General features: G+C 40.9%; 1 protein-coding gene across 2 annotated transcripts in view; it reads left to right on the top strand.

Annotated features, from left to right (window-relative positions):
- raraa (retinoic acid receptor, alpha a) overlaps positions 1-26034 on the top strand; it is a 187197-nt gene that overhangs the window by 11826 nt on the left and 149337 nt on the right. Inside the window, exon 2 of one of the 2 annotated variants that reach the window (XM_028026871.1) lies at positions 11867-11936. The exons of the other annotated variant lie outside the window; for it this stretch is intronic. The gene's annotated coding sequence lies outside the window, so the exon portion shown is untranslated. The remainder of the gene's footprint in view (positions 1-11866; positions 11937-26034) is intronic. 2 annotated transcript variants of the gene reach the window in all.

Genomic DNA, 26034 nt, shown 5'->3' with positions numbered 1-26034 from the left:
TCTTTAATACATGTATAAACTGTATGTGGAGCACACGTGAAGAAGTATGTCGGAAATAGGAACTCAAGCAGAATGTTGTTGGTTCAAGATTGCAGCCCGTACTGCGACAACATCAGTAACGGCGCATCATGCGACGGCGTTCATACTTTACTTTGCGTCAACGTGATTTCCATTTTTGTTGGCTCTTATTGTCGCAGTAATAATTCTGTTATATGGCGCACCAGGCAACATATGGCTGCCATGTATGATCAACAGCCTCTGGAAGGAGGTAGCCGGGATATGCAAATGTCTGCATGCTAATGGAATTGTAATGTAATGAAGTTGGTCGTATATGGCCAATAACGAGCTGCGGTTATTGAATGTTGATGGCTTATTCTAAGCCAAGCAATGTTGTTTCACGAGCTGCAGCTTTCTCGTTTGTTCATCTATGCACACAAATGCATTATTGCACGACAAGCAACTGTGTGTACACGAGCGCACGCACACACACATAGACTTGGAAACATGAACACTGTATTGGCTGAAGAGCATATTGATAAATACCTGAAGTACGTGCCCGCTGAAACGTTGAAACTAAATTGGGCAGAACTGAGACAGATGCGGCGCAGTAAATTAAACAAGCGATCTTCTCTGTTGGGTGACAGCACAATGGTGATTAGGGTTTCATGTGAGCCGCACTGCATTATTTATGGCTGTGCTGTGGGCCCAGTTGAATAGACCCACAGTCCATTGACTGGGCATATTATTGAAGACCAACTCGCAGTGAGAGGCGGGGGTTAGAAATGGCTTTATTTCCTCTCGAGGAGGTCCATTTTCATCTAAATGAAGGTGGAAGCCCCCAAGCGAGTTGTTTCCTCGCCCTGCATGTGTGAATTGTGTTGACTGTGTTCCACAACACATCTCTGCACCCGACTGCTTCGTGTCCATCTCTTAAGTTTCATTTATACACAGCAGTCACAGTCAGGTTGCCTCTCCTGTCTGATCTGCCAGTTCAAATACTAGCTGATACCTTTGCATTCAGGGTCGTCTGTTTGCTCTATTTAAAACACACTTGCTGTCATCTCTGGCATATTAACAGGATACTTTGTAGGCTTCCATTTTACTGGATATAAAATTGGGTAGAAAAGCTTTAATTGGATTGATGTAACAAAATACTGGGCATAATAGTTTAGATAGAATTGCTCTGTTGTCAAAATTTGGTTTTAGTAATTTATCCATATCGTTTTCTACTTCTCAAAATACAGCAGGTCATTACAGACAGCGTCTGAATTGAACTTCTGAAAATAAAGTTTCTCCATCAGACTTGAGTCTCAGGTTTTAAAAACTAGAATAAAGTCCAAAGTCTTTGTTGCAGAATTGAGTTTCAGTCTATCTTCCGTACATCAGCCTAAATATATATTTTATGTTTTCTTCAACATGTGAAGATTACAAGTCTATCTGTAAGTTACTGGGAATTATTTAGCTTTTTAACATGACTTGTCGAAAAAAATAGGAAATTCATATAGCATGAATAAGAATGGGGCGTGCTGTGGTGGCGCAGGGGGTTAGCACGCCCCACGTTTGGAGGCCTTAGTCGGGAGTCCTTGACGCGGACGTCGCGGGTTCGACTCCCGGTCTCGGCGACCTTTGCCGCATGTCCTCTCCTCGCCTTCTTTCCTGTCTGCCTACTGTCGCAAAAAAAAAATACGGGCCACTATTGCTGCAAAAACTCTTCAGAGAAGAAAATGGAAAGAAAGAAGAATGGCCTTGTATATTTTAGAATAAATGCCTGACATCATAAAAAATGTTTCAGTGACTAGTTCTTCTTGTGCAATATGTTGTATCAAATAAATAATTTTCAATTTAGGGAAGTGCTTGTTGATGTTTTAAAAGATTAAAAAAGCCATTCAAGAATGATTTATAAAGAACTGCAAAGACACCCAAGCACATTTCAGTTCCTTGTGTTGAATTTTTAGTTGACAGTATAAATTCCTGAAGCCTACACAAGCTTCTTGAGTCAACAAACAGTTTTTTTCGCCTCTCTGTCACTCATGGACTCAAAGTCTGAGATGGTTCAAAGATTACATTGTTTCATCTCCAGAAATGTTTTCTAAGGCTAAAATGCATTCAGATATTGCCCTAACTATCCTCTGTTTTCCTCAACAGGAATGAAAGGCTGCTTCCTGTTCAGCTTTGCTACTTACAGAGCACTGATTCTGAACACAGAGCTTTCGGGCATTTAAATTATAGTTTGTTTGACTAGAGAGAATTTTCAGACATTTTCAGACACCGAGAGTGATTTCACTTGTTGGTCAGTTGCTATGACTAATAGGCAAAACAGCAAAGTGTCTTCTAAGTGGATGTGGTTAACGATGGTGGAAGAAAAACTGTTCGGAAAAAAAAACACTTTTTATTCAGAGGTTTTGGAGCTTAGCCCTTTTTCACACCTATTAGTAATTGTGTTATTTTGAGCTAAATGCAATTATTTGCTTCAGGAAATCCTGTTCCGGGTGCAAAAGTAAAAAAGATCAACTTTCAAGATCAACCAACGTTTGGCTACTTGATCTATTGGTTCCTGTTGGTTGATAGCATGTGCATCTTTTCATGTTTTAACAAAATAAAAACAAATTTCAGCTAGCATGGAATGGGATCAGTTTGACATATTTTATGAGGGCAGTAATTAGTTTTAGAGACTACAATTACAATATCCTAAATAGTTTTTTTGTGTGTTTTCTCAGCAACAAGGACAGGAAATGGATCGAAATATGTATCTAGACAAGTTAGTGTTGAGTTTAATAAACTCGACGAGTTTGTTTATGTAGAGACAAATCACTAAGCTGCCTCTCTTTGTTTACAAGTTATCGAAGATTCAGGGCTCCTCACCTGTTCAACTGACTTTACTCCCTAAGGCTTATGAAAATACATATTTCTCCATCTGGTGACATCAGCAGTTACTCCTTACTTCAGCAGCCTTTTTGCCACAAAATTTCTTACTTGAGTCTTTTCTTGGATGACTAATTTTAACTTTTACTTGAGTTAAAATATATTGAAGTAGTGCTACTCTTACTTGAGTGTGACTTATGGATACTCAACCCACCTGTGAGGCACATCCCAGAGGAAGTCCTTTGATCATTCAGTGCATGCAGGTTTTCTCGTTCAGCAGCTGACATCCCTCCATAGTTTTCTGTTCATATAGCTTCCTCTAACTTCTGTGATTTCTGTAACTTCATCTTCAAGTACTTCACTAGCTGCATTTCCATTACAAATGTGCGTACCACTATGTTGAAAAAACACAATGTCACATTTGCCGTGTTTCCGTTGAATATGAAATGCAATTAAAATCACACATAAATAAGTTTATTCACACTATAAGTCCTTAATAAACATCCTCCTGCCACTTCCTGTCGTCTTCTTCATTTTTTCCGCCAGCAGTGACATCCGGTTGTTTGTCACTTGAGTCTTGTGATGCAAAAAAATTTTCTATTACAGTTTTGTGAAATACACTTTGACACGGCCAAAGTATGTTGAAAAACATACGTTTTTTGTTTGTTTTTTTGAAATGTGTGTTTTAACTAAGCAAATTCATTTTTGTAATTCCAATTTGTGCAATTTTATGATAAATGGAAATGCAGCCATTGATGGAAGAAGACTATCATTGAGTCTTCTTCCATTGGTAATGACTTCCACACTGAAGAGTGGCTTTTTTTTAAGCACATAGTTATGTTGACTTCACTGATTGGAAAAAGTGTAGTCAACACTTCAGTACCTTGTAGATAACATTTGCTGACCACCACATGACGCCATGCGACCCAACTCTGCTGCTCCTTGTTCGCATCCAAGCTGCGTTATCGTTCCAAAAATATCTGGGATTTATTCTCTGTCTTTAGAAACACAACTACAACAGTTTTGAGTTTCTGGATAGCCTGTCTCTGGTGAGGGCCAGTAAAGCTGAAAATAAGGTTCTCTGAGCAATCCCAACCAGTAATCTGCTATTTGTGTGTATGTTTGTGTTTCCTTCCCCTGCTATGACATTTTTCTAGAGCAAAGCTGGCATCATACTGCAGGGTTTGTTTTTCGTGGACTCCAGCTTCCAGTTTTTCCATTGTCTTGTTTACATTCTCTTGAAGGTCTTTCAGCATCCCCAGGCATCTTGTACTGTGGGATCCCCCTCTGAGGCAGCGACAGAACACTTGACTGTGTTTAACAAAGCCGATCATTTCTATGGCTTTGGCACATCCTGGTAAAATGCCTAGAATCCTTTCATTGTGGCCATGTAAACACTCCACCTCTCTAACTGATAGACACTGAGCTGTTTCTCCGAAACTCAAAACTTTACTTGTTCTTTGTGTGTTGGAAGTGTGGGATTAACATGAGATGCCATAACAAGTAATCTATTGCATCTTTTCATCTGCTATTGTCGATAATCAGCCCATGCACATGTTATGAAATGCCTAACAAAGGGCCTGTGTTTGTGAATTATCTGTCATCCCCAATTGATAGATGGTTGCTGCGTGAGGATTTCGTAAGGATTTTTTTCACAGCAGCATATTTTCATCTCGGCTGGCCTCCGGCCCAGGATCCCACTCAGACTGTATTCTTCTTGTCCACAGAGCCAAAACAATACCAAGCCGCCGTGCTGCTGCTTCTACAGGGAAAGCTACTCTCGGAAAGTCCCCTTGGAAACTGGTCGTTTTCTGCTCTGTGTGGTTTTCAATAGGGTTTGGACATTGCCGTTCGCTATCTCCCTTTCACCTACTCGTCTTCCGATCAACTGAAATTTATATTTGAGGATGAGTGTTTTATATTGGCTTTGGCAGGTATTTAAAGCTCTAATTTGCTCCAGGTTGCGCTCATTAAATCGTCAGTATGATGTAATGTTTCACCGCTGCTACTGTGTGCCAGCATGGCATGTTTTTCCACTTAGGGATTCCAGAACTCGTCTCTCTGCCGTAAAAGCGGCGCATCTGTCGGCTTCTTTGGAGTCTGACAAGAAAATACGGCTAAATATCCGAGGAGAGGGGCTGCCTTTTTCATTCATCAGCTTGCGTAGGTATGATAAATGTTCCTGATCACCTCTTGACCCTTTGAGGTCAAGCTTTTGCCCCGTCACCCTCCTCCTCCCTGCTGACTCCATACCCTGTGGATAGCCTTTGCTCTGACCACCTGAAGACACCATGCAACACAACTCTGCTGCTCCTCATTCGTATCCAAGCTACATTATCATTCCAAAAATATCTGGGATTTATTCTCTGGCTTCAAAAGCACAATTACAATTGGATACAGTGAGCTCAAACCAGCATGCTCCACTTCCTTTGTATTCAGCTTTAGTTTTAACCTCACATGATCAACTTTAATAACCCCACTGTGGGGATAAGTACACAGAAGAAAATGTGAGATTATCAGGAAAAATAATCTTCTGCAAGACACAAATGTAACTGAAGTATTGAGGACAGATTCCTCTACACACATACATGCACACACCGTATCTGCTTTAAAGAGTTACTTCTCATTTTGTTTCCCTCTGGCATTGTAAGGAATCAAAGAGGAGCTTTTGTTCTGTTGAAAATCCACCTGATAATGTTGGTAACCAGCCAACTCCCTGCCAGAGTTGGCTGGGTTTAACAGGCGAAAAGGAGGAGGGAAAGAAAAAAGAAAAGAAAACACTCCACTCTGTAGTGCCCAGTCTGGTGTTACACACTTTGCACACCCAGCACAGTGGCCCACATTTCTGTACAATCTCCCAGAGAAACCGCTCTTGTGCTCGGAGCCTTTAGAAGAGGGTGGTGAATGTCATTTTCAAGAGGGTAACCCTTAAGAGTTGAAAAGTGCAGCTCAGGTAGTGGCACTATAATAGCACCAGCAGGATGCCAGGTATTCTGGGTTCGCAGATAGGCCCCTTACTTTCCGCTTAAAGTGGTCTGTATGAGACTGATTGAGCCATTTCTCCCAGCTAAGCTGCGTGAAGAGAGCTACTTCTATAATGAAAGAATACTGCTAAATCAGGGCTTGACAAATCTACTTTCTCCATGTCCACGCGCTGACGGTTGGAGGATTAGCCTCTAATTTTAGTGCCACTTATCTCTTTGGCTGCTTTTGGGAATTAGTTCCAAATAACCCGGCCTAAAAAGTGTGAAAAATATGAAGGGTTTTCGGGAGGTTGTATGGGAGGGCGGTGAGAGGTTTTCTATTGTCAGGGAAGCATGGCTGCCAGGAAGAGATTGTCTAGAAGCAGTGAAGGGGTTTTATTGGATAAAACATAGACATTTTACATGCACTCAACACAAATTTCGGAACCAATGAGACAACAGTTTTTAGAAACAATAGGTCAGAGCTCAGGTTTAAAGGTAATTTAAATTCAGGAGCTTGTTGGGGGATGCAGAAAGTGTGATTTCTCTGCAGTTTACTAAAAGATATTTGTTCAAATTTCATGAATGGGTGTCTGCATGTCAGCTTTTTTGTTTCATTTAGTTTAGGGTTTCAAACTCATTTTTATTTTGTGCAATGTCAAGATCATAAATGTTCTCAAGGACCGGTACCAGAATGCATTGATAAAACTCATTAAACAATAGTAATAAGTTGTTGTCTCTGCATTCAGTAAGTAAGCCTTAAAATAAAATATTGATCATCTTTTCAGATTGATCAATCCCTCCAAGATTTCTCAGTTGTTTTTGGGATTTCTATTTTTCCAATCAAAATCAGAGATTTTTGGTGCTAATTGAGAAATATCTCCAAGGAATTTTGCAATATTTGCACTTTCATATGACTTGTAAATGAATTTTTGTTACTTGCCATATCGATCATGGGCGATAACTTGACATCAGGTAAGGTTGAGGCAGCCATGTAGTAGGAGTATAAAATACAGCCTCCTGCAGGTGGGAGTTCGCGCCACTTAAACCCAGAGATTTTGACGATTTTGCAGAAAATTTACAGTAAACTCACACTTATTGAAAAATATTGGTGATTTGTTCATTTTTTGGGAATATTTTGAATAGCATAATGGCGAAAAACTGGAGGAACAAATGGATGTATTTGGCTTCTGGAGCCCAGAGGGCCACATGAAAAGCTATGGTGGGCCAGATTTTAGTTTGTCATATGGGTTTAGTGGATTTGTGTCAAGTAGAAAAGAAAATTGACATCAAATTGAAATATGTGCACTTCACTGAAGTTGTTTTGTTTCATCATTTCTGCTGGAGAAAAAGAGCAATTTCAATGCATCAGTAATAGAAACCCCAAATTACCATAGAGGACAGTTGTTGAGCAGAACGCTCAAGGACAATGTCTCAAGTGCTTCAATGACATCAGGCCGTCTGAGTTTTAAACAAAGTCATGAAAATTTACCAAAAGCAGAACCTGCTTACTTTTTTTGACTTTTTTCTATTATTTTAGTCAGTCAGTCAGGAATTTCGAGCTGCAAAAACAACCAGCGTTTTTACTGTTTGAAACCTGTAAAAACTGTGACCCCAACAGGTTGGAGTTTTCAATCTCAGGAGTATTTGACTGCGGTGACGCGTCATCAATATCAAATGCCTATCGATACGGTGCTAGAGGCAGGTGCATTTAAAACAAAGGAGGACAGAGTGTCGGTGTGAATTCAGTGCTTTTGACTAGCTGTCAGCTTATTGATTCCCCCTCAAGACGGACATTAATTCTGCTCTGCCCGCTCCGCTCTGTTTGTGACGGAGAAGCATAGATGTACATTTACAACAACAACAAAATCACCTTCTTTGCATCAGATATGCTTCTCTTTGAAAAGAATCCTTGATGTTCAGCTTGGTGTTTTGGCGCGATTATGTAATTCATCAGGGTGATGGCACAAAGGGAATGGGGCGGGGCATGTGGAGGGCTTGGAAGGGCTGCTCATCGTCTAGCAACAGCCCAAGGGCAGGAATGTTTTGTGCGCCAGTGTGTCCGACAGGTGGCTAGGAGACGCTAATTGATTAATGGTCAGGGTTGATGTATGAGCCCCCTTGGCCAACCCCAACATAAAGGCTCAGAGCGCCAGTGTCGCCCTAAATCATTTCCTACCAGGCCCGTAAACCCAAAACAGTTCCCTTCATTTGCATTTGAAAGGCCAACTGCGAGACGGGCCGCAGCTTTTAGGACCTCTGTAGGCCGTCTATTGCCAACACCCCGAGTTTGAATTAACAAGCTAGAATTTTATGTCACAGGAATAATGACAACAAAGATGGTTTTATAATAAGGGTCACTTGACACTAATGAATGATTAACATCTCTACAATCTAAGCCTCTTATGATGTTTAGATCTTCTTCTTGCTTTATCCTTGAAGCGCTGAAAACAAACCCCATTTTCCTGCTGCTGTTATTCCACAGAGAGAGAAAAAAAATCTGGAGTCTAATTGAATGCATTTTTTTTTTTTACAGATACCCTAATACCAAACTCTTTTACACCCCAGGGTGTGATGATTTACATTATTTTTATCCATATGTGTTTTTGCTGGCAAAGTTTTTTGGGATGACACATTCGGAGTGTCGGATTCTTCCTGAGTAATTGAGCATAAGTCAAATTCACCTTTCCCCTGATAATGTTTGGCTCCATAAAACTCCATATGGAAGCAGTCTTTTATTTTTTATTTATTTTTTTGTTGTTGTTGTTCCGAGCGTTCTGTCTGTCTGACTCCCTGTCTCACTTTCTGGTTGTTTGCCATTCCACTGGGGGCCTCTCGTGACCCTCCTTGTTGTTTTTGTTCGATGACTGTTGAGGACAATGGCAGTCTGGAGCCTTGGCCGACACGCAGCGTGTGTGAATCTGCATCTTTCCAATGGGAGTTCTGTCCTCCGGTGTCAGGGGAGGTTATGTGATCTCTGTGTCACTGAAGGGGCTTTCCACCGCCGCGAGTGAGTGTCTGAGGAAGAAGGGTTTATCTCCACCGAACGCTCGCTCGTGTGCGTGTGCGCGCACGTGCCTGGAGGAATTTTATGAAACCAAGCAAGTTAAAACAACACATTGTGTCTGTTTAAATGTGAGCTCATGACTGTCGCTGCAGGGCTGCCAATCCCAAAGTTAGGCACACAGTGGAAGACTGCTGCTTTTTATCAGTCGATACGAGGCTCAGGAATGATTCCACTTTGAGTCCAGATTCCAAGGCTGGTGAAGAAATTAACTTGGAGAGTTGGTTTGCTCGTCACAAAACCCAGGTGTGGTCGTAACCCCGTGCCTTGGAGACCATCTTTTAAAGTCTTCTCTTGGCGAGAAAGGGAGTTCTTGATCGAACAAGTTCTTGTTCTCTGCAGCCGATTTAGATTGCATCTGAGAGTCTGACAGAGCTCCAACAGTATATGTTAAAGGTGAATTTCTGCACTGAGTAGCTTTCGCCCTTCAGCAAGAATAAAGACATGATTACCCGAGGCTATTCCTGTCTGCTTTCATCAGTGTAGCTGCAGGGTTTGGACATGCATCATCTGAAATGCACGCAAACACACATGGGTATGCATCCACTCTGTCCTTCTTTCTTCTGGTCTCCTCTGCTTTCTAGAAATGTAACTACTCTTGTTTTTGTGGCCTAGTAAAAAGAGAAGAAAACGTTCGGTTCTAAACACCATTCAGAATTACAAACAGGAAATGAGGGTGTGTAATGAAACAGGACGTGCCAAGGCCCCTGCACAAATCAACTGACTGGGTTATTGTTGGGATGGAATAGAAACTAGCACATACACACATGCGTGCGCACACCATGAATGTTGCACATTAAAGTGTTTTCATCTGCACCAATAAACAGTATTTCATTAACAAGATCATAAAACAGACATTCAGCCTGCAACTATATGCTGTGTGTGATATTAGTTTGACTTTGAATTTTCACATGTAGGGCTCATGCCAAGCTTCTAACTACCTCAGTAATGCTGGCTCTAGGCGAGGCTGTGGTTGTTTTGGATACAGAATGTTTAAGGTTTATTGCTGGACACTTTCTTCCTTACCTTGATCGTAAATAGAAAGGAAGCCTCACAATGCAAGGTGGCATTTGCTTCAAGGCTTCGAGGCATACTAGCACAAACCCTGTCAACTTCTACACCACAGGGCTGCTTTGTACACCAGGTGTTTATGCTGTAGATGTGGACGAGCTGGGATAAGGTTATGTAAGATGAGATTACTTTTGAATTGTTGTCATTAAAATAAAACCGCTTCAGCTACAGAAAAGCTAAAGCTTATCGTGCTCAAACATCTTTGTTTTACTGGAATTTTATCATGAAATGGAAAGAAACAGAGTTTTAAAAAAATTAACAGGTATGGTGTGCATTAATGGGTAAATACTTTGTTGAGTCACCTTTTGTCTCCAAAAGCTCATTGTTCTTTTTAAAATAGCTAAATATCAGCCGGTGTCAATTGACATTATTTTTGCCACAGATTCGTATTGAATTTCAGTCTGAACTTTGACTGGGCCAATAATATGGTTTGATTTAAACCATTCCATTGTAGCTCTGATTGCATGTTTAGGATTGTGCTGCTGTAATGTGAACTTCCACTGCGGTATCTAGTCTTTTTAGTATCCTTCTAGGATTGTCTTATTTGTAGCTCCATCCATCTTCACATCAACTTTGACCACCTTCCTTTTCTTTCCTTTCCCTTCCCTGTGATACTGAATAGGAATGATCTCTGGAGTAAGGAAGTTGAAAATAAATCTCCACCTTTCCTTGTTTATTACTTTGTCTTGGTTTATCAAATTAAATACCTCAAAGCTACATAAAAAGTTTTGATTGCCACATCAGAAAATATGAAAATCTTAAAGGGGTGTGAATACTTTTAAAAGAGAGTGCACCATATGCTTCAACAGTTTATCCTCAGGAACCGGTGATAACAGACTAATGTGAAATTCATTTGGTGCTTGTAAAATGGCGCAACCTCTCCCTGAAGGAGTCTTATTTTTTTTGGGACAGGGTCTTCTTCCTCCTAGCCCTAGCCAAGAGGAATTGTTTTAAACCCATATTTTTTATTTCCCTATTTCTGTAATATTTGGATTTATTTGTTTCTTTTTAAGCACACCTTGGAAGACCCCATTCCCTTCTTACATTCTTTCGGAGCTCGAGGGATTTGTATACCCAGAGTATGTTAAAGAGAACTTTATTTCTAAATGTGATTGGTCATGATTAAGTAGTTTGGCATTGTTGTTGAATCAAATACATCCACCAGTTCTGCTTTCAACTTGTGGTAACTTTTATCCACTTGATTTAGCTTGAGACATTTCAAGAAATATGTTTCCAAGTTTTCTACTTCCACAAAGGTGCCATTTACCAGATTTTTTCAGAAGTGCCATGTGACTTTTTTTTTCCAGATTAGATCTGAAATTAGATTCTGAACATTTATTAACGTCTGACAACCTCCATGAACAAAATGGTGTTATTCTCACCCTCCAAACTAGTGTTGCTGAATCATTGTCTGCGATGGCCATTCATCTGTTCAGCGTCGGCCCCCAACTCCTCTTCTGTGAAGAGATGACACGCCACTTCAGATTTTTCTCTGTCCTGACAATGAAGGCGCCTCTGTGTCCCTATTTGCGCATCAGGCTAAGGGGATTTCTAGGCCGCCACCTGATTCACATTGCTGTAATTGAGTTGTGGCCATAAGCACCACTGTGCCTGCCTAGGCCCTAGGTAATTTACACACCACAAAAGCACTTCTTTACTCCACTTTTCACATGATGTCTGAGGCACAAATGTAGCAGAGGAGAGAGTGCAATCTATCGGAAAAAGGGTGGGGAGATTACAGAAAGTACGAGAGGGGAAAAAGAGTGTAAGAGTTTTCATGTAGCAAGGCAGGTCTATGCCAGGGAGACTTGGGAGTCTCTGAGTCTGCAGCACGTGGATAAGGCCCACAAAAGCTCTCGGTTTCAAATATCTTTCTCTCTGTCTCTCCCTCTCTCTCTCTTTGCAGAGTGTAGGAGTTGCTATCAATTCAAAGGGACGTTTCTTTGGCGCAGGACGTGGAGGCTGACGTTTTTGGGGTAAGTGGGAATTTGTTGTTGTTTTTGGCTCTGTGTAATTGGACTTTCAACACTTGCGTCTCTGGGCATTGCTCCGTCCTGTGTCACATGCCACATTTGAATTGTGGTCACAAGGATGAACTTGCAAGCTCACGATGGAGTCTGTCGCCTTGGTTTGTCCCATGTCATGCCTTCTGCTTCTTGCGGGCTTTGAGAAAAAGTCAGAGCTTGTGCGGATCTGGCTTGATGTCAGACCTGTGGAGTCACTTTTGTGCGATCTTGCAGAAACCTTGTGCGTTGCATGCTGAATGGGTAACATCGTGCCTTAATTCTGGGTCTGTTGTATCTGAAACGGAGCTGGCAGTCCAAAACAACCCAGCTGTTTGTCATTACAAACTCGTTTGTTGAACATGAGCTATTTCTCTGTGAAGACAGACTTTTGGGACTGATCCATCTTCCTAATATTAGTTATAAGAGTTTAAGGCAGTCAAAGAATTTGCGATTCAGTTTGATCTCATTCCTTCAGCTTCCCTCAGCTAGTCAAAGCAGCAGTCCAGTTTTTCCTTTTTTTTTTGTCTGCAAGTCTCGAGGTTGAGGGGCTTCTAGTGTCACTTTCTGGCATGTCTTCCGCCAGATGAATACCTGCCCTCATACCAGACTGGAAGCATTAGCAAATGGGTCGGTATGTGTACCTGCATGTATATGCCAGCCATTACAGACTCCCTCTAGAAAAGAGCCGCTTGTCAGATGCCCACATCACACCCACATAAGATGTTCATGTGTCGTAAGTGGGAATGTCAAGTGGTTTGGCGGATGTTCCCTTGTTGGCATCCAGTTTGGCAAATGGCTGGTTAAAAGCTAGCTGTTTTTATTTTCCAAGCTTACAGCTCAAAGTTTTTTGTTAAAGTCTCTTCTCCTCGTCCAAATATACAGTGGTTTGCAAAAGTGTTCATACCCCCAGAATGTTTTCAGACTTTGGCACTCTGCAACCACAAACGTCAGTGTAGTTTATGAGAGTTTTGTGTGATTCACATAAAGTAGTACATCATAGTGAACTGTAAGGAAAAGGAGACAGCTTTTTCAATTCCTTTTTTTTTTTGGCGTGACAGTTGGTATAAACGGGTTTCAGATATTTTGTTTATGTCTCTACCAGGTTTAGACATCTCTCTGACATTTTTGCCCATTCCTCCTTGCAAAAACAGCTTAAGCTCAATCAAATCAACTGGAAAACCTCTGGTAGGATTACATTTTAAGCTTTGCCACAGATTCAAAAATGCAGATTAATTTTATTTCTGGACTTTGACTGGGCCATTCTGACAAGTGAGTACGCTTTGATTTGAACCAGTCAATAGTACTTGTGGCCTATATTTAAAGTTGTTGCCCTGCTTGAAGATGAAGGTCTGCCACAGTTGCAAGTCTTTTGTATATTCCAACAGGTTTTTTTCCGTTTTTTCAACGGAACCTTGATTTGGTTCCGTTAATCTTTCCATCAACTCAGACCAGCTACCCAACCCGCATTTGAATCAACGCGTTCCTACGTTATGTTGCGACCGGTTTGTATGCCATAACATTCAGATCAAACATGGTTTAGGGCAAAATGCAAACCGGACCTTTTTTCTGGTTTTCTGTCAGAATTTCTTTCAAAAAATGTAGTCAGAGCTAAAGTAGAACACTTTAGATCAAATATTGTTTGAAAGGTCAAAGGTCAGCTTTAAATCCAATTTAGTATGGGTGGATGTATTTAAACATTAGTGTTCACAGAACTTTATCCAGTCGGACAGAGCAATCAACCAGAACTGGTACAGACATGCCTTCAAAGACTTGAAGCTAGAATTGCAGTGAAGGTTCAGCAAAGTATCGATTCATTGCAACTGAATGCAAACACCTTCCACACTTACCAGATTTTTCTTGATGAAAACATTTTCAAACCATGCAATGTTTTCCTCCCACTTAGCAATACAATAAAAGAACAGTAATATAAATCACAACAGACACGTGATCAATATCAATAGGCAATAAGTTTGGTAGAATTTTCAATAATTTCACTGAACTTCAATCCAGAACTGCACAGCATTCTGGGAGACGCAGGCAGAGGAAAGGCCTCCTCTGCTTTACCTCTCACGGCCAGCTAAGCTAGGTTGGTGGCGTCAACCAACTCACTCTTTGGTTACCTAGCAACAACCTGATGACTAACTTGCACATCAGCAGTTTAACGTTTCACCACCATGCTATATAACTGCTTAAAAATAAAAATACAGCGGCATAGTGGGAAAACTGGATAAAAGAGGAAAGCTAATGCCAGCAGTTTGGCTGTATTTCAGATATTTAAAACAAAAAACTAATAAATGCTTATAAATGCTGACTTATATGAAATGCTTGTATCGTGATAAATTTTTCAGCCATATTGTCCAGCCCTACTTAGTAAACAATAGGTTACTTTAATCTATCACATAAAGTCTAAGCTAAAAACAGCATATTGATGTTTGTGGTTGGTGCAGTGCAAAAAGTGAGACTGCTAAAGGGGATGGAATAGGTTTGTAGGGAGCTTTATATGTTTGAACGTGTTCCTTTGTTGTGTTAGCCTTAGTAAGCCAGGAAGCTAGTAATGAGAAGCAAGAAAAACATGATGCGATTCAGTGATGATGATGATTTAGCTTTGTTTTCCCATTTGTTGTCTTTCCTCTTGATCTTTTTCACCTCATTATATCCAATAGGGACCGTCGCACTTCTTGGAAATTATATAATCATTCTATTAGCAGCCTCATTTACTCATTACTGCTTTGTTTTGACAAAGGGGGAAGAAAAAGATGTTTTCCATCTCGCTTTCACTCTCTGACTGAGCAGGTTTTGGGGTTTTCTGCTCCATGTAAAATAGCATTTAACCCTCTCCTCCCATCGTAATTTAGATCCCAGTCTCATAAGTGAGTTGGAAGCAGCCCCAGCAGCTGATGTGGAACACATGCATTTAATGATTCACACTCTGTGCGGTAGGTCGGCGATGACTGCTGAGCCGGCTGCCTTTCCCCTCAGTCTAGAATAGTTCTCCACTGTTGTTTTTCAGTGCAAATGTTTCTTTTCCAGCTTCCCTACTTGCATAAAAATGTGACGGCGGTTGAAGTGTGTTGCTTCAGCTCAGCTGTTCCTGTGTAATTACGCTAAACATCGCAGCCGAAGCTAGAAGCAAAATGAATACTGTTGAAACTTTTTATTTTCTTTTTCCTGCAAGCACTTTCACCGAGTGATGATTCTACCGCTGCATTTCATTGTAGCTCATGTATTGTAAGATATTTGAATAGCAAGGTACTGTTTAAAGGTTTCCTTCCTTATGCTCAGCAGGATTGCAGACGCTTTTAAGTGCTGACTCTCAGGTAGAAATTTAGCTGTTTAATCTGCTTTTGAAAACGCCTGTCAAGGTTATGGAAAGTTGTTTTTTTTAAATGCTAGAAGTGTTGTCATACCATCTCTGTGCTTTAAATTCCTTTAAGATACACCTGAAAGTACATGAGAGACTGGAGTTTTCTCTAGTTTTATTAAGCGGAGAGAAAAGCAGCTCAGCCCCACCCCTACCTGCTGCTGTATACTCTTAGTCAGCTGGCTAAACATTTATGTTATGGCATAGAAACTAATGAAGAGGTACCCATTATGTTTACAGTGGACACTTGGACATGGAAATCCTTTTAGTCTCCCGTGGCAACCATTCAGCTGCGCAAAATACCTGCTGGGACCTAGCTCCGCCTCTTATGACAAAGCTCCTCCTTGCAGCTGCAGTTGAAGTCAAATTTCTTTTAAGGAATAATACAGAATTTTTATAACAACTGCAGTTAACATAGCTACTTGATTATGCTATAAAATGACACTATATGACTGGAAAACATATAATACTGCCCCTTTAAGATCTGTATTATAGCAATATATATTTAAATGATCTTCATTTAGTAGTCATTTATGATTCGCTTGGGAGCAGAGTTAGGATAGCAATCACTGTAAAACAGATAAAACAATTCCAGTAGTGACATTTTAAATATGTGACATCAAATATTAGCTATTAGCAGAGTTAACAGTCATTCCATAAAAAGGCAGTCTGCTTGTGTTATTACGTTTACATTGTCAATCTGGTAGAAACATCCACAAGGTATAACAATAAACTTAAGATGACTTGGGATTGGTTATTAATGCAGTCCAGTATAAAGCCATCCTGTTATGTGAAGTATCAAAAAGACCTGATTGATACTTAAAATACTTAACTTTGAGTCTTTACTCTGGAACAACGTCCTCTAACTGGCCAAAGATCAGATGTGTGAACTTCAGACCAGCTGGCAATTAATCAAGGCAGATGAGGTTGGAAATCCTCTAGTTCTACCCACACACTGGTTTCTTGTTGCTCCTGAACATGAATTAAATGGTGAGGATAGCATCATTCATACCAGCTCATCTCTATTCCTTATATTCCTTGTGGAAATAGTGAGTAAAGTGGGATCTCTTCCTTTGTCTCACGGCCCTGGTCTCACGTCTTTTAGTGTGGCCTTGTCTGACCCTTTCTTTCTCCACTTATTCACTCCCTCATCTCTCCATCTACTGACACACACACACACACACACACATAATCGCGGACTGGTCATCACACATATATGATATGAAGACAAATGATGGCTCATTGCCCAGACATAACTCTGAGTGGCTCTTTCCATTTTGCAAAGTAACAAATTTGTCTGCATCCTCAGCACTTGAGAGAGATAATGCACTTAATGGCCCCTCATAGATTAAAAAGGCTGCTCATGAACAGTGGATGGAAGAAATGGTGTGAAGCATTTATCGATTATCTGAACCCAACGCAACATAAGGCTGTTATGATCTGAGGAGGCGTGTGTGGGTGTGTGTGTGCGTGTGTGTGTGTATGCTAGGAGTCAGAACACATTACTCTTTAATTTAGCTCCCCTCCCACCATCACCCCCGCCTCCAACAACTGCTCCAGTCAGTTCACAAGAGTTATACCAGTGTTGTGTTTTTAATGTGGTGGTACTCAGATTTTACAGCACCTATAATCAACCGCATAACAAAGAGCCCCTCGTAAAATGTTGTTTTAATGAAACCTCTTCGCGCCCTTTCGTGTGTTTTCCAGAGCGTTGTTGTAAATCTTTTAAGGCTTGTGAATTAAGCTTTCTGCTGGAGCTTGTTTTACTTATTGGAACAATAGATGGTGAGATGTTTGGAGAGCTGTAATTGACGAGGGGGACCTCCCTGGATCCGAGTGTTGCTGCAGAGCTCTACCCAATACTGTACTCTGATGAAAGAAAAAAAAAACCAAAACAAAAAAAACACCCCAGTCATACTAGGCGAGAGGGCGTAGCTCGCTGTACTGAGCAGTCTGCAGTTCCTCTTTGGGGCGCCTCCTGACAGGAACTTGGCAGCAAGGAAACATAAACAAATTCCCTGTGGTGGGCTGGCAGGCTTCAGCTGCATGGTTCTCCTCCGAGTTACCATACATATTGAGTGAAGCTAAGCCTGCTCAGCTCAGAACCCACAAGCTGGGAGAAATAGATTGTCAAGGACAGGACAGGTGCTGCTGGTTCTCCTCACAGCAGCCTCATGTCTCCTGTTTACATTGTAGTCGTCATGGTTGCATAATCCAACGCATTTACCGTATTTTCCAGACTATAAGATTTCACTTTTTTGTAGTTTGGCTGAAAAACGATTTATTTATATATATATATACAGTATATACACGTATATATACATGTATATACTGTATATATACATACAGTATGTATATATACAATTTTTTTTCCCATGATGCAGTTTTTGACTTGATGCGTTAAATATTAATTGATTCTGATGGACCTAAACCAAGGATTAAACCTCACCGTCCGCAGCCACGAGGAAAGCAAATCGCAATATGAAAGCAAGATGGCCAGACTTGGAGGAACGATTCCAGTTGGGTACATAAAGAACGTCCTGCCGATGTTCTTACAACTTTTCTGCGGTAGCGCTAGGCCTGTTGTGATAACAACTTTTCCTGGATGATAAATTGTCTCAGGAATTATTTCACTAAACAATAATATTGTCATTTTGAGACCGCTTTCAAGAAATATAATAAGAATAACATATAAATGCAAGTACATGCTCTCAAAGATCAAAGAAACTTTAATTTATTAAAAAAAAAATTAATAGTGGAACTGGAAAACATTTTAAATACTACTTTGTGCTGGGCGTCAAATGTTTGCAGCGTTTCTCAAAATGCCGGCTATTCCATGATATTAAAGGGGAGCAACTCTTTAACGACTGTTGTCCAAATAGAAGTCCTCACATTCATCTTATTTGTTGCTTATTGTCAGAGGCTTACGGAGCACGTCTGTCTGTCAGCGCCAGAACCTTTGGACACTGCCAGAACACCTATTGAGGCTAGTGAGTGGTGGAGATACGTCCCCACATAACCTTTCACCAGGTCATATCATTAACATGGACGACGCCCCTCTAACTTTTAACTATTTCCAAATAAATGCTGCTTATACTCCAGTGCATCTTGCATATGTTTTATTTTCTCTTCACAACTGATGGGACTTGTAGTCTGGAAAATACGGTACTTTTTGCCCTTAATGTTTTAGACTCACAGCGATATATATGGGTGTGTGTGTGTGTGTGTGTGTATGTTGGTTCTGGTGAACAGCCCAACAACTTCATGCACACACACTGGCTCGGAGAGGAGGACTGAATGCCAGGGGTCCTGAAATGGATGGTAGAGAAAATGCTGGAGGAGCAATGATGTAATGATGTAGTGTAGAGAAACCTGAGAGTCGAGTTGTTTCAGCCATGTTAGGCCTCACGGTTGCAACACCCCCACACACACAAAAAATACGCGTGCAAACCTCCACATTTCATCAAACAAAGCATACATTACTGCATCCATGTCTTATTTATACTGCAGCTTTGTGTTCCAGGGCTCTCATGCCTGCAGTTTTTGTTTTCTTTCTTTTTTTTCTTTCCTTCTTTCCATCTCCAAACACAGTGGCGTATTGTGCTGGCTGACCTGGTCCCTGTCCAAAGGCAAAGGGAACCCAGATTGCTGAAACAGAGGGCCCGCTGCTAATAGGCCGACCGGGCAGTAGACCGCTGTGGCCGTCCAAACCAACGGGGACGGCTAGCTGGGCCAAGAAACCATGCGCGTGCATGCGTTTCTTTTTGATCAGCCGTAGAAGGATTTAGTTGGAGAGCTGACATGGCACCTCCGTGCTGGTCAGTAATCACTGGTAAAGGCATTGAACTGACTTTTAATAGGCCTCCTCCTGCATAACATCACTTAAGGGCACCAGTTATAGTTGCTCCTTTGCGTGGTGAGAGAAGGGGGGGAGACAAGGAGGTCCATCTCTTCCTCCAGTTCGTACTAGAAGGATTAAACGCTTCAGTGGTTTTAGTTGCCTGCTTGACTGCCTGTTAGTCTGTTAGTTTTTATATGATTACCTCTCTGTAATGATGTCAAACGTAAGAACTAAGAAGTCCAATGTTTTAAGGAGGCAGATTTTACCCTCATCTGCGGTTGTTTTGAAAAAGTATTCACACCCCTTTGAAGGTTTCCACATTTTATGAATTACAACCACTAATTTCAGTGTATTTTATGTAATAGTTCAATACAAAGCAGTGCTTAATGCCAAAATAGAGGGAAAGGGTTTCCTTCTTTTAAAAATGTTTTACAATGAAGCCTTTGAAAAGTGCCTTTGAGTTCAACCACCTTGGATCAGTATGTTACAGAAGCACCTTTTGGGTCAGACTGGATGGTCTTTGAACTTTGATTTTCAAGTCTAGATTGACTATTGGGATCGAAACATGTTCTGTTAGCTGTTGTAATTAATTGTGTGGGTACCAACGGAGCCGTTTTCCTGCTTCATCAACATTGCCCTTTGCTTTGCAACTTGTAGTTATTAATGAACATAGTTGGGTAACTGTATTGGGACCGACAGCCAGGCAGACGCCAGCTTCAGAGCACACCAGCAGAGAGAAAGCAGTAGGTACAACATGCTTTCACTGTAACCATCAAAGTGTGCACTTTGAATTTGAAGATTTTTCATTAAATGCATACATGACGGAGAGGTGTTCCCCGTATGAAATCTATGATATTACATGTTTTAATATCTAAACATTTCAGCCCACATTTGGGAACACTGCCGGAGTCCAGATTAGATTTTCAGTTCGGATCTGGATTTAAGTAAAAAAGTATAAATGACCAGGTGACACAATTAATATCACTGTAAAGACAGATTGTGTCTGTAGTGTCAAATATATACATTGTTAAATATTGGAATGTCAAGATGCCATGTATGCAAAATATTACATCATTTTTGTGCATGGTGGCAGGTACAACTGTACAGTGGACACGCCGCCAATTCACAGATTTTTTTTTTCTTGAAGCATATCTCAAATGTTCTACAGAACATGCAGCTTGGGAAGCTGAAGCATGGCTTTTGACATGCTATTGACTGGCTTTTGCAAAGCAACCAATCCAGAAGCACCATAAATTTTTCTTGGCATTGATTTGCTGCATTCCCAAGATATGAGATAATGAAAACTGTAGATGTTAGCTTCTGTGGACATGCTAAGGCAGTTTCCACCGTTGGTTTTAATGCATATTAAGATATAAATGGTAAACAATTAAAGTAGGCAATTATAAGTGTTTCTAGAGGGAGTTTCAAGTAGGTTGGTCTCATCTTACTAGAGCCCTTTTTACCAGATGTTGATACTTTGTTGGTATATTATGTCAAATCCCAATAAAACAAATGAAAGTTTGTTGCCATGGTGCGACAAACTTCCATCTCCAAGCATCTGAATAGTTTTGGAAAGCGCTATATTTTAGAGAGAATGTTTGTCTTATAATGATGCCTTTTGATTTTCTATTTCTGCAGTTGTTTTTCTTTTCAAACTGAGCCTAAAATTATTGTGATGACACAGAACATAGATTTTTCTTTACTTAAATTTAAAGTACATTCACTTTTAACAAGCAAGTGTGTCCAAGGTTGAGACTTCTCATGCCTTTAGTCACTTCTTTTCCTCAAGGTATTCCAGCTCTAATACACGCCCTGATAAACATGTAGACATCGTTTTTATTAATTGCTGCGCACACTTCAAGAACACGTAAAAACTGCAAGTGTTGAGAGGATTATGTCACAGGCAAGTCAGTTTGCAGAAGTACCAGTTTGGTCGTTTTCTTTGTGCACACACGTGCTCGGTTATTTTGAGACAGAGGGAGATTAAACTCCCTCTCAAGCTGTGAGTGAAGAGCAAAGTTCAGAATGGGTTCGAATGAAGCTTACCCAGTGAGGTGTGGTTGTGGGGGAATCAAAAAGAGATGATGGAGGGCAAGGGTGTATAAGATGGGACCAGATGTGAGGACACTAAAAATAGGAGTTGGAGAAAAGGAAACAAAGAAACACTCTTAATCCGGAATCCTTCTGGGAAACCATTAGCTGGCGTGGGTGTGTGTTGGGTGATACTTTTTATTTATCTTAGAACTTGTTCTAAGATAAAGGAAACTCTTCCACTGAGTTTCCTTTCCTCCTTTCAGCTTGTGTGTTCATGGTCGTATTTTGAGTAAAACTTCACACCGTTAAGGGGAGGAAGACTACATCAAGGGGCCCCAGATGCATCTTCACTCCCTCCCTAGCTTCCACGTCCCAGTAGGCACATCTCAGTAATGGCCCCCTATCGATCCTGAGGCCTCCTTGTCCACACTCAATGCCCATCGATCGGCAGCTCGCAAAGAGTCTCAGAGGCCCGCTGCACATCCTGTGGCCACGGCGCATTGTGTGCATATCTGTAAAGCAGCACTTGTTAAAGTAACCTTAATTAACTTATATTTTTCCTTTATCCGTTTAAAGAGATGAAGGCCGGATTCTGCGTGCAGCGATTTCATACGGGGAACACCTCTCCGTTAAGAGCTTGGGACCTTGAGTAGAAAGCGAGGGGCCTTGGGCTCATTAAACCGTGAACGATCTAGGCCTCTGTGAGTTAAAACCTTGCCGCATGAAGACATAAACACTCGACATAAAATGACTCGCGCAGCAACTGTTGTCTCAAGAGACGCGGGACATAAAAAGAGAACTGTTGCGTCGACCGTATTAAAAACGACAACAACTGATTAATCAGTCAAGCTGCAAGTAAAACTTTTCTTGTTATTGTTATAGCTTGATTTATTGAAAGTCTGGATTTGGGTCAAACTTCCCCCCACTTAGTCCCCTTTTCCTCCTTCCTTTTTGTTGCTTTTTTACCATCTTTTTTTCCTTCTCTCTCTCTCTCTCTACCTAAATAAGAGCCAACCCCCCACGTCTCTTCCTTTTGTCTCTCATCTGGTTTTCTGTTTTTGTTAAAGAACACTTGATTAATGATACCACAGACAAAGCCCGCAGTCTGTTCTCTGCCGGAGCTCAGATAGGACGCTGCTTTAGGTAAACCAAAACATGTGTGCCAGTGGAAAGAAAGAAAGAAAGAAAGGTGAACGACAACAAGTTAAAGACAGTAGTTGTTTGTTTCATGTAGACATAAATCTGGGTCCTGCTCTCAGAACTATGCTGGAGAAAAAGCAAGCTGTTAATTTGTGTCGTATCATTATTTTTGCTTTTTACAGTTTCTGAGCAACTGCAGTTCGGTGGTTATGTTTGAAACCCCTTTTTTAAATTTAACAATATAGGTATTCCTCTCAGCATTATTAGAGATATGCAAATCATGCTTTTCTTTCCTAAGAACAGCAGATATATTGTTAAAGGTAGTGAACCAAACAGAAAATGCATGACAGCATTTGACAGGTTTAGGGACTACAGTTACTGGCAAATAGCCAAAAATTAGTGATGGGACTCAATTAAAATTTTCAGTCAAGTTAAATGCAGTGTCTGTAATTGATTAATCACATTTTAATCAAAAACTATATATTTACAAAATAGACATTTTCAATTGGAAAAACACTTTTTACTGCTAAATTATTGAATATATAACCTTATGAGCTCAACAACAAAGATATTGTTTTTAATTTGTTATTTAGGTTATTCAACCATCAGATTTATGCAAAGTGCCATTATGACCATTCACCTTTCAGGGTTTCAGAAACTTCTGATCATCCATGTAGCAACTGACTGTGGACGCTTAGTGTTGGAGACATCTGTGCTGCTGCTACATGTTTAGCATTGAGATACTATTAAAGGCTTCGCTGATAGGCTAACTTATTTTAGCACAACTTGCACTCAACAATAGTCTTTTTCCAGCGTCCAAACTCCAGCCAACAGCCTGTCTCGTAGCGTTACGTCTTGGTATTTCAGCTTCCCAAGCTGCATTTTCTTTTGAATATTTGAGAGAGAAAAAAATCAACGAATAGGTACATTTTCCACAAACAATTTGAGGTTGCATTCCATCGCAAAATCCACAAACAGATTAAACCGCAGATAGTGAAGTGTGGTTCTTTAAAATGCTTGTACTGTTGGATTATAATGATCAGAATTATGCAACAAGCATAATTAGTGATGTCAACTCTGTTTGTGTACTTAATGTGTAAAAACATAATTGCCTTTTAGCATTATTATTAGTATTACCATAGTAGTGTACTATTGCGGCAACATTTTCAGTATTTGTTGCTTTCAATTTTAAACAAATGCAACTCGATCCCGCTGCATGGTTTTGTTTTCCTGCAGGTCATCATCATATCGTGAGAATCTCATACCAGCCCATGCCTGTTTGCCTGTCTGCCTCCAGGCTCCCCAGGATTGAGCTCAGTGCCACTGAAAGCCCTTATAGCAGCCGGGTCGCTTTGCTGAATGATAATCAAGCATATTATTCCTGTGACTGCATTGTTAGCTGTCTTCATAATGGAGGGGCTTGACACTGGTGACCTACTTTATTGCTACAATCCTCAATGTTTGCGCAGCATTGACATGGTCTAATTGGGTTCGCTCTGTGCCTAAGGTAAACATGTCCTCTGTGAAATTATTACCCAGAAGCTATATTGGCTAATAACAGTTATGTGTTTGGTTATTTCTGCTTGGCACTGACTCACTGGACCCTTCTATCTGTCTAATGTTCAGACCTTTTATATGGACTTTGCTCTAAGTCAATACAGACACACAATGGTCTTTAATTTATTGTTTAGGGATATATGAAGAATAATGAAATTCGCCTCTTATTTCTTTGCTTTTGTCTGACTGATAGAAATTGCCAGTGATGTGATATTATGGTCTATGCATCTTAGATGTAAAGACTGTGCATTAAGACAGTAGTGGTTTTCTTTTCTGTATAAAAGTCGGCCATGGCAGTTAGGTGTTAGGGGTCTTTGCAGACACTGAGGTTAACGTAGGACAGTGATGCAGGCATTTAGAGAATGTCAGAGTGGTGTGCAAGTTGCAGTATCATCGTCCTGCCTGTGGGTTGCTGTAGTTTCTAAAGAATAAATAAATAAAGTGGCTTGGTAACAACCTCCCAGTGAGAAAATGTGCTGGAGAATTCTCAGTAAACAGACGGAGGTCGGTTTGTCCCTTCGCCAACAGGAGGGATGGCATTTCCTTTTGCACTTAAAATTTGCCTTGCTAAATTTGCTTTTCAACTATGGGTTCAATTTGAATGTGTCATCACTTCCTTCCTGATTCAAGCACACACTCAATGCATCCGTTCAACTCGAAGCTTATCTGATGAACTTTTCCTCAAAAAGTCAACTCAGTAGAGCAAAAAAAACAACAACAACAGAAACGTCTTGACTTCATGTTCTGCTTTGTGTAGTTTGGTAGTATAATCATCTCCAGCAATCTTCCCGTCTTCCCAACTGTACACATGTTGTGATCTGTGCGATGTGCAGTGAAAAAAGTGTTTTGCATGTGGACCAAAAAGTTCAGTTTGGGTCAAGCGTGGCTGTCTGGTTCTACCATGTTGAAACCTAGTGGCTGATCTTCATTTTATTAGACTGAGCTTCTCTAAATAATTCACACCCTTCTGTTTCCTGGGAGGAAAAACCAAAGGCTCAGCTGGACCTGTCTTTCTTTATTTCTTTTTGCTGGACATTCTTGCCCAATTCCCATTTTGGACAGCAAGTTATTTACTCGCGCATGCCCCCCCCTGACCCTCACAGTGCATTGTGCACCTGCCTAGACGAGCAGATGATGCTATAGAGCCAGAGGCAAAGGTAGAGTATCTTTGGCATGTGTGTTTTTCATCCTAGTCGTCTGCTTTTTTTCTAAACCCATCTCTACCTGCGCTGTCACTGCACTGAGACAGTATGTACCCACTATTCATCCAATCTTCCTCTCTCCCCCTCCCACTGGAGCATTATTTCTTTCTACTTTTCTAATTTTTGCCTTATTTCCTCCTTAATTCTGAGCATTTCTGTATTATTCTCTCAGATCTTCCCTTATGTACACACACACACACCCCGTAGCTTTGATTCCTCCCCACCACTCCCACTTAACTACGTTGCATAACCACCTTCTGCAAAGACTAGGTTTGCACTCCATTCTTCCACAAACACTCACAGTAGCTGACGACCTCGCTTCTTGCTCCCTATGTGTGTCTCTTCCCCTCCTTTTCTTTAGCTCCTCCTTTAGTTCTCATCTTCTTTTTCATTCCTTTCTCTACTCATCTCCCTCTTCCTGCCTCCTGCTCTCCCAGTGGTCTCATTAGGCATGAGGGAGGCAGCCTGGTGTGTATGAGTCTGTGTGTATGCGTGTTCTCGTTGCCAAAGTCTCACTTGACTGAGCATGCCATTGCACTAGCAAGGGCCAGGGCTCCATTATTACCACAAAGCTGTCACAAATAGTATATAAAGTAACCTCCTGTTGCCAAGTAGTGTGCGAGTATAGGAGCCACTCTCTTAACATCACAAGCCACCACTGCTTCTCTTCAGTAGCACTACAGAGAGCCAGGTGTTGCTATGGTGGTGGCAGCCTGTCAGTATCTATGCACATGAAAAGATCTGGATTGCTAGACAACAACAGTGCCTTGGAAAAATATTGATTCACCTTGAACTCTTTCACACTTTAAGTAAAAAGCAGGAGCCTCCATGTATCTTTGGGAGGTATAAAAGTAGAAGGAAAGCGATGTAAGGTTTTCAAACCTCTTTCCTTCACCACCTGAAGAAAAGGATCCCTGCAGCATAATGCAGAGT

The sequence above is a fragment of the Xiphophorus couchianus genome, chromosome 9 (genome assembly GCF_001444195.1).
Source record: "Xiphophorus couchianus chromosome 9, X_couchianus-1.0, whole genome shotgun sequence".
NCBI lineage: Eukaryota > Metazoa > Chordata > Actinopteri > Cyprinodontiformes > Poeciliidae > Xiphophorus > Xiphophorus couchianus.
This window is presented reverse-complemented; position numbering and strand designations above follow the sequence as displayed.